Here is a 9,146-nt window from a genome sequence, read left to right on the forward strand (position 1 = left end):
CCTAACCATTCTATGATTCTATCACTTGTTACTTGGGAGCAGAGACTGACCCCCATTTTGCTATAAATTCCTTTCATGTAGTTGGAGAAAGACATAACCATCTTCTCTCAGTCTCCTTTCCTTTAGGCTGAACAACCCCAGTTCCTTCACCCCCAAGTCCTTCTTCGCAGTGCTGCTCTGAATCTCTTCTCTGCCCAACTTTGCACTTGGCCTTGCTGAACTTCACGAGGTTGGCATTGGCCACCTCTCAAGCATGTCAAGCTCTCTCTCTGGATGACATCACAGAAGTCAGAAGTTCACAAGTTTGTAAGCCAACAAGGACAAATAGTCTGTCATTAGCAATCTTTCTTTCCTCCTCATTAAATTTTCTGTATGTGGAAAAGTCTAACTAAAATCAGCTCAATTAAAAAAATTGTTTATGTACCTCCATATGGTCTCATCATTGAAGTGAAATTCCATAAGCCTTTAATGCTAGCCTGCATAATGACAGCCTTGTGGCAATGAAGTCTGATATCCAGTAGCAATTGCTAGCAATCTGTAGTGGTCTTCTTTTCCACGGCACTCATTTCAGGATGTAGCACGAACCTCTTGAGTTTCAAGATTCTTGTTCAACTTGGTCCTCTACATTCAGAATTTATTGTGTGTATCTTTTCTTGCTTACCTGGCACCGTCCTCCTTAGCTGCCTATTTTGAATACCTTTCAACTATACTGGTTCTATAGTCTGAATCTGCAGACACATAGAATCATAGAATCGTAGAATAGTTAGGGTTTGAAAGGACTTTAAGATCATCAAGTTCCAAAACCCCTGCCATGGGCAGGGACACCTCACACTACCCCATGTCACCCAAGGCTCTCTTCAACCTGGCCTTGAACACCACCAGGGATGGAGCATTCACAGCTTCCTTGGGCAACAGATTCCAGAGCCTCACCACCTTCACAATAAAAAACTTCTTCCTTATATCCAATCTAATCTTCCCCAGTTTAAATTTTAACCCGTTACCCTTTGTCTTGTCAATACAGTCCCTAATGAAGAGTCCCTCCCCAGGTTTTGCCTTGCGATAAGCGGTGCATTCCTTGTGGCCAGCAAGCTCCTGTTTCAGTGTTCTGCTTACATTTCTTCGACTCCAGGCCTCCTCGGCTCAGCTGAGTCAGAGAGAGTTCAAGGCTGTCTCACTCAGCTCTAATCCTGGGTTGTGCAGGCCCTCGTGAGAATAACCATTGCTGCACAATTCCCCCGTTTTTCTTTTGCACAAACCAGGATGCTTGCTGTCACACAAGGAAAATTTTGCTAAGTGATCTACTAAGTAAGCTTTGCAAACATTGTAATAAGCAAGGTATCAATAGTAAAACAAAAACAAAAGCAATCAATCCACATATGCATGCCTTAATCAAACTACATAGCCAACCACTTAACCCCCAGGTTGTGCTGTAGCCCATACAAACTTAGAATACACATCTACCGTAACATGTACATAACGCAAATGCCCACACTCAGAAGCATGAGTGACATCCATTTGCCACAGCTTCAAAGCCCTCAAACCCCGATGGTTGACCCCAAGTCCAAGTCCTGGTCCATGGTTGCTGCACTGAGGACAAGTTCAAACAATTCCGGTGGCTTCAGTCCATGTTAGTCACAGTATCACAGTATCACAGTAGGTTAGAGATTGGAAGGGACCTCAAAAGATCATCTAGTCCAATCCCCCTGCCGGAGCAGGAACACCTAGATAAGGTTACACAGGAACGTGTCCAGGCGGGTCTTGAATGTCTCCAAAGAAGGAGATTCCACAACCTCCCTGGGCAGCCTGTTCCAGTGTTCCGTCACCCTCACTGAGAAGAAGTTTCTTCTCAGGTTTAAGTGGAACCTCTTGTGCTCCAATTTGTATCCATTACCCCTTGTCCTTTCATTGTTTGCCACTGAGAAGAGCCTGGCTCCATCCTCGTGACACTCCCCCTTTATATATTTATATACACTAATAAGGTCACCCCTCAATCTCCTCTTCTCCAAACTGTAGAGACCCAGCTCCCTCAGTCTTTCCTCATAAGGGAGATGCTCCACTCCCTTAATCATCTTAGTTGCCCTGTGCTGGACTCTCTCCAGCAGGTCCCTGTCCTTTTTAAACTGAGGGCCCCAGAACTGGACACAATATTCCAGATGAGGTCTCACCAGGGCAGAGTAGAGGGGAAGGAGAACCTCTCTCGACCTACTAACCACCCCCCTTCTAATACACCCCAGGATGCCATTGGCCTTCTTGGCCACAAGGGCACAGTGTCGGCTCATGGTCACCCTGTCGTCCACCAGGACCCCCAGGTCCCTCTCCCCTACACTGCTCTCTAACAGGTCGTTCCCCAGCCTATACTGGAACCTGGGGTTGTTCCTGCCCAGATGCAGGACTCTACACTTTCCCTTGTTATATTTCATCAAGTTATTCCCCGCCCAGCTCTCCAGCCTGTCCAGGTCCCTCTGGATGGCAGCACAGCCTTCTGGCGTGTCGGCCACCCCTCCCAGCTTAGTGTCATCAGCAAACTTGCTGATAGTACACTCAATTCCCTCATCTAAACCATTGATGAATATATTAAATAATACTGGTCCCAGTACCGACCCTTGAGGCACTCCACTAGATACAGGCCTCCAACTAGACTCCGCCCCATAGACTACAACTCTCTGGCTTCTCTCCTTCAGCCAGTTCACAGTCCACCTCACTACCCGATCATCCAGACCACACTTCCTCAATTTAGCCGCAAGGATGCTGTGGGAGACCGTGTCAAACGCTTTGCTGAAGTCGAGGTAGACCACATCCACCGCTCTACCATCATCCATCCACCGTGTTATTTCCTCATAAAAGGCTACAAGATTGGTCAAGCACGACTTCCCCTTGGTGAAGCCATGTTGACTGCCCCTCATAACCCTCTTATCCTTGATATGCCTTAAGATGGCACCAAGTATAAGGTGTTCCATCACTTTCCCAGGAACGGAGGTGAGGCTAACCGGTCTATAGTTACCCGGGTAGTCGATACTGTCGCCGTAGGCCTCATGCATTTTGATGGAACGGAGCATGTGCCATCCGTGCAGCATCAAATTGACTGACAATAGGACAAACATGACTTATGAGTTTATCAGCTTTTGCGTTACCTTCAGCTAACCCATCTTGATTTTTGTGGTTTTGAATATGAATGTTGTAAAATTCTGCTGAACGCTGGTGGATAGCTTGTTAAGATTGTTGAAAAAGAGTCATAAGATGCTCATTCTGCGTTTCTGTAATAAATGCATCTTCGATTCGTTGTACTATGCCCACCACATATAACAAATCAGTGACCACATTAAGCGGGACATGTAACCAATACAATATTGCCCAAACAACCGCAGTTAACTCTAAAATTTATAACGAATCTCCTGACCTTGCAAAAGTTTGTGATGTTTCCATTGATTGCCCTGGCACCATGTGACCACTGCACTAGCTGATTTTTTCCCTGCATCTGTATATACAGTTAGCTCTCCCTGAATGGGTCTCATGGATAACTTTGGTCGTGTTATCCATGCATTGGACAATAGCAATGAGGCTTCTTTTCTGTTAGGTAAATCCACCGAGACTTTCCCTTCATATTGCAGCAAGGCCATCTGCAGGCTAACGGAATGCCCCATTACCCACTCTAGGTCCTCCACAGCTATAGGAACATAAATGCTAGCTGGCTCTTCTCCTGAAATGGAGAATGTTCTCCCTTTTCTAATGATTTGTCCAACCGCTTCCATGCGTGTTTGAATGCTCTTGCGAGCTTGCAATGGCAAAAATAAAAATAGCCAAGATGTCTCCCCCGTTTTTCTTTTGCCATTGCAAGATCACAGCAAACACTGACTGTGCATGAGAGATGACCGTTGTTCTTCAGAAATGACTACCGGTTTGTCAGCTTGTGCACCCTTTAGCAAAGGACGTAAAGGCATTAGTTGTTCATTAGTAATTCCAATAAGAGGCTGGACCCATTGCAAATCTCCCATTAGGGTTTGAACATTGGTCAATGTCCTCAGCTCTAGATGCAATTCTACTTTTTGGGGCCATACAACAGAATCAGATGTAAGCCATCCCAAAGGTCTGGCATGGCATGTGTCCTCACCGCTCCATGCCTGATGGGTTGCAGCCAGCAGCGGAGCTAAGGGTTCTTCTTGGTGGCAAACACAGAGACCAACCCAGTCTTGCCCTTGATTGTGGTAGCAGGCATTTGGTCAGCCTCAATCCTTGCACCTTGTTGTCAATGCAGAGTTTCACCTGCTTCATTCAATAACAAGCTGTTATTACGGCAAGGCACACACAGATTTACATTAGCAGAGTAAGTATTACAGGGTGCAGCAGCATGTTGAAGATGCTGATGGCAGCGAGGGACTAGCCAAAGAAATTTCTTACCAGTGGAATTCTCTCCCCTCTTAATTTACCATTGCATTAGAATATTTCTATCTTTTGCCTTAGCATTTTCTAGCAGCTACTACAAATTTGCATACTCTAACATTTCTTTTACAGGTGACAAATCCATATAATACAAGGTGTAATTTCTTATTAGTAACTGGCTAGTAAATACAGGTGGTTTCATACACAAAATCAAAGCCTCTAAAAATAACTACTTTACAAACACACATATTCCAGCTGTTACTTTTCAGTTGCCCCCAAATGATGTTTAGCAATCATTGGTTTTTCTCTATCTCATTCTGCTTGGGGTATTCACATTCAGCTCCTGTAGCTGAGGCATCAGGTTCCTCCATTCGTCTGTCCAGATCATGGCAGGGCTTGACAAACTTTGCAGGCATTCGCCATGGACCTGTAGGCAGGAGGATACAGATGTACCCCCTCCTCCCGGTTATCAGTTCTTGAGAAGTAGATAGGTTCTGTATCTGTCACCCTGATGCTGCTTAGGTGACGGCTCGTAAGGCTTGTGGTTGCACTACCCCTCTCACTTTTTCAGTTAGCAGTTCTTGTTTCAACCAATCTATCTGTTCCTCCAAGTCTTGGATTCATCCCCAGGTTACTTTAAACATATTAAGCTTGGTTTTGTTTTATTTTGTTTTGTTTTTTCTCTCCTCGGCTCTGGTGTCCATCCTGGTCCTTCCACTGGTGGAGCACTGGGAGCCGAATCGGAGGGCAGCTTCTTTTGAACATGGGGACTGAACTCTTATCAAATAACCCTTTTTTTTTTTTTTTTGAAGTTGCTCACCCTGCTTTGCACAGCTACAAACGCCTGCCTGCCTGGCAGCTGCTACAGCTGCCTGCCTGCTTCAGCAGCAACCATAAATATCTGCCGGCAACCTCACTTTTGCATTAACCCTTTCTTGCCCAAAATGTTAAACTGCTACCCATTAAAAACTTTTACATGAACCCAACAACAAAAAATACACAGAACACTGTCAGCCCTCAACACACACACACACACACACGTATGGGATCCCACAAGCACAGTCCACACAACTACAACATTTGAAGCACAAAATCCAGACAATCATTACTTCCACTACACAATCCCACATACAGAACGTGGCACAAGGACCCTGTGGAGACTAACAAGAAAACCAGCTCCGACAAGCATCATTGCAGTGTGAGGTGGCAGGCCCAACCTTACCAGGCGTCCCCGCAGAGGCTCTGCCTCCCCCACATCGCATGAGGCTTGGGCTTTTATACTGACCAAAATGCACACTCATTCCAACACAGGTGGCCAGCCTATGTTGGAAGAAGTAGCCAGCAGTATTTATAAAGGTCTCCAAAGGTCGATAGAAACCTGGGCATACTTATTTTTACCAGCTTCTAGTACATGAGTATCACAGAGAGAATGTATTAAATGAGTTGTATATAAGCCCACAGTCCATCACAGACCTTTCCACTGCAGGTCTTGATGCAGAACTTTTACTTTAACGTAAAAAAGGTTGCTCCCTTCACCTTAAGAAGGACTGAAAATATCCATAAAACGGGTGGCCTAAGATCAAATTTCAGTTCATTCAGTCACTGACAAGGGGGGTGTCCTGGGGCAGTAATCTGTCACATCTAATACATTTATCTGCAAAACCAGTAACCCCACCGTGGGGGGGGGGCTGCTGAACTAATTTTCTTTACAGTACACTGTTTCTTTTTACAATGTCCCATCCGTCCGCAATTATAACATCTCATACCTTTAGTACCCCCATGATCGTCCTAACCTTATTGTAAAAGGGGTTTAACAGCAGTGGCAAAGGCAGTAGCCATGTATCCAGCCTTTTCCTCTGCTGTGCTCACTTTAAATCACATCTGAAGGTGGGGAGTAAGCAACAATTGAGCTATCATACAGATATCATATGGTGCTAAGATATATGCAGAAAAAAATATGTGCGATAATTGCCCGAGTATACGATGATTTTAACCCGTAGGATGTTACCGGTTGACGCGCCTCCTTTACAGCCTTTAAATCCAATGCCTCCCACTTCTTTCCCCCCTGTGGAGTGTTAAACACCGGGAATGCCAAGGGACCCATAGCCAAAAATTCCGCCATAACAACTGCATCTTTGATGATAACAGGGTTATTACTGTAATCCCGTACCCTGTGCCCAACACCCCCCTTCCACTCCCCTTTCTTTACTACTGGATTGTAGGAGGGTGGAGCAGAGGGTTCGGAGGTTTCTTTTGTCTCCAATACTTTAATTCCTTCAGCAGCTGTCGCAGTTGACCGTCACTGAGGCTGGATCGCATCTGCCGATGAGTGAAACCCTATTTGAATCTACTCAGTGCCGTGGTCACTCTGGTCTGCCAGGCAGCACTGTGACTGCAGCACGAATGTTTGCCCTGTGTCCCCACAGCCAAAGAGCCAGGAGTGAAAGCTGCTGCTGGGCATACTCAGCACCCAGTCAGCTTTGCAGCATTCGCACTTACATTACAGTGTCTCCTCGATTACATACCTAAAACCCCATTTGAATCTATCCACTGCTGTGGTCACTCTGGCCTGCCAGGCATCACTGTGACTGCAGCACGAATGTTTGCCTTGTGTTCCCACAGCCAAAGACCCAGGAGTGAAAGCTGGTGCTGGGCATACTAAGCACATAGCATTGCAGTGTTAGCACATACATTGCAATCTGTCCTCGATTTCATACCTAAAACCCCATTTGAATCCAACCACTCCGGCAGTCACTCTGGTCTGTCAGGCAGCACAGTGTGGGCAGCACAAACGTCTGAGCTCTGCTCCCACAGCCAAAGAGCCAGGAGTTTAATCTGCTGCTGGGAATCTTCAGCACACAGTGAGCTTTTCAAGGGTGTCACCATCATTGCACTTGCTCCTCACTTCCATAAATAAAAGTCCACTTGAATCATACCTGTCAGGAGCTTGCTCTCTGCTGCCATGCAGCAGAGTGACTGAAGCACGATCGTCTGAGCTCTGCTGCCACAGCCGAAGAGCCAGGAGGCAAACAGGTGCTGGGCATACTAAAGCACATAGCTTTGCAGCGTTAGCACATATATTGCAATCTGTCCCCGATTTCATACCTAAAACCCCATTTGAGTCCAACCACTCCTATGCTCACTCTGTTCTGTGAGGCACTACAGTGAGGGCTCAGCACGAACGTCTGGTCTCTGCTCCCACAGCCAAAGAGCCAGGAGTTAAAGCTGCTACTGGGAACCTTCACAACACATTGAGATTTTCAACGGTGTCTTTACCATCATTGCAGTTGCTCCTCACTTTCAAACCTAAAAGTCCATTTGAATCCAACCTCTCCGGTGATCTCTCTGGCTGCCAGGCAGCACAGTGAAGCACGAAGGTTTCAACTCTGCTTCCACTGCCGAAGAGCCAGGAGGGGGAGCTGGCGCTGGAAATCTTCACATACTCAGCTTTGAAGCTGTGCCACTGACATTGCTGTCTCTCCTCCATTTCATACCTAAACCCCGTTTGAAACCAAGCTCTCCGGGGGTCTCTCTGGGCTCCCTGGAACAGAGTGATTGAAGCACTAACGTTTGTCCTCTGCTCCTGCAGCCGAAGAGCCAGGAGGGAAAGCTTCTGCCGGGACTCTTCAGCACACAGTCAGCTTTTCAGCATTAGCTTTTACATTACAGTGTCTCCTCGATTTCATACCTGAAACCCTATTTGAATCTACTCAGTGCCGTGGTCACTCTGGTCTGCCAGGCAGCACTGTGACTGCAGCACGAATGTTTGCCCTGTGTTCCCACAGCCAAAGAGCCAGGAGTGAAAGCTGCTGCTGGGCATACTCAGCACCCAGTCAGCTTTGCAGCATTCGCACTTACATTACAGTGTCTCCTCGATTACATACGTAAAACCCCATTTGAATCTATCCACTGCTGTGGTCACTCTGGCCTGCCAGGCATCACTGTGACTGCAGCACGAATGTTTGTCCTGTGTTCCCACAGCCAAAGACCCAGGAGTGAAAGCTGGTGCTGGGCATACTAAGCACATAGCATTGCAGTGTTAGCACATACATTGCAATCTGTCCTCGATTTCATACCTAAAACCCCATTTGAATCCAACCACTCCGGCAGTCACTCTGGTCTGTCAGGCAGCACAGTGTGGGCAGCACAAACGTCTGAGCTCTGCTCCCACCGCCAAAGAGCCAGGAGTTAAATCTGCTGCTGGGAATCTTCAGCACACAGTGAGCTTTTCAAGGGTGTCACCATCATTGCACTTGCTCCTCACTTCCATAAATAAAAGTCCACTTGAATCATGCCTGTCAGGAGCTTGCTCTCTGCTGCCATGCAGCATTGTGACTGAAGCACGAACGTCTGAGCTCTGCTGCCACAGCCGAAGAGCCAGGAGGCAAACAGGTGCTGGGCATACTAAAGCACATAGCTTTGCAGCGTTAGCACATATATTGCAATCTGTCCTCGATTTCATACCTAAAACCCCATTTGAGTCCAACCAATCCCATGCTCACTCTGTTCTGTGAGGCACTACAGTGAGGGCACAGCACGAACGTCTGGTCTCTGCTCCCACAGCCAAAGAGCCAGGAGTTAAAGCTGCTGCTGGGAACCTTCACAACACACTGAGATTTTCAACAGTGTCTTCATCATCATTGCAGTTTCTCCTCACTTTCAAACCTAAAAGTCCATTTGAATCCAACCTCTCCGGTGATCTCTCCGGGCTGCCAGGCAGCACAGTGAAGCACGAAGGTTTCAACTCTGCTTCCACTGCCGAAGAGCCA

This window comes from Neopsephotus bourkii, unplaced genomic scaffold (genome assembly GCF_033783945.1).
Source record: "Neopsephotus bourkii isolate Nb327-2 ecotype Australia unplaced genomic scaffold, CSIRO-AGI_Nbou_v1 NB_1049, whole genome shotgun sequence".
Classification (NCBI taxonomy): domain Eukaryota; kingdom Metazoa; phylum Chordata; class Aves; order Psittaciformes; family Psittacidae; genus Neopsephotus; species Neopsephotus bourkii.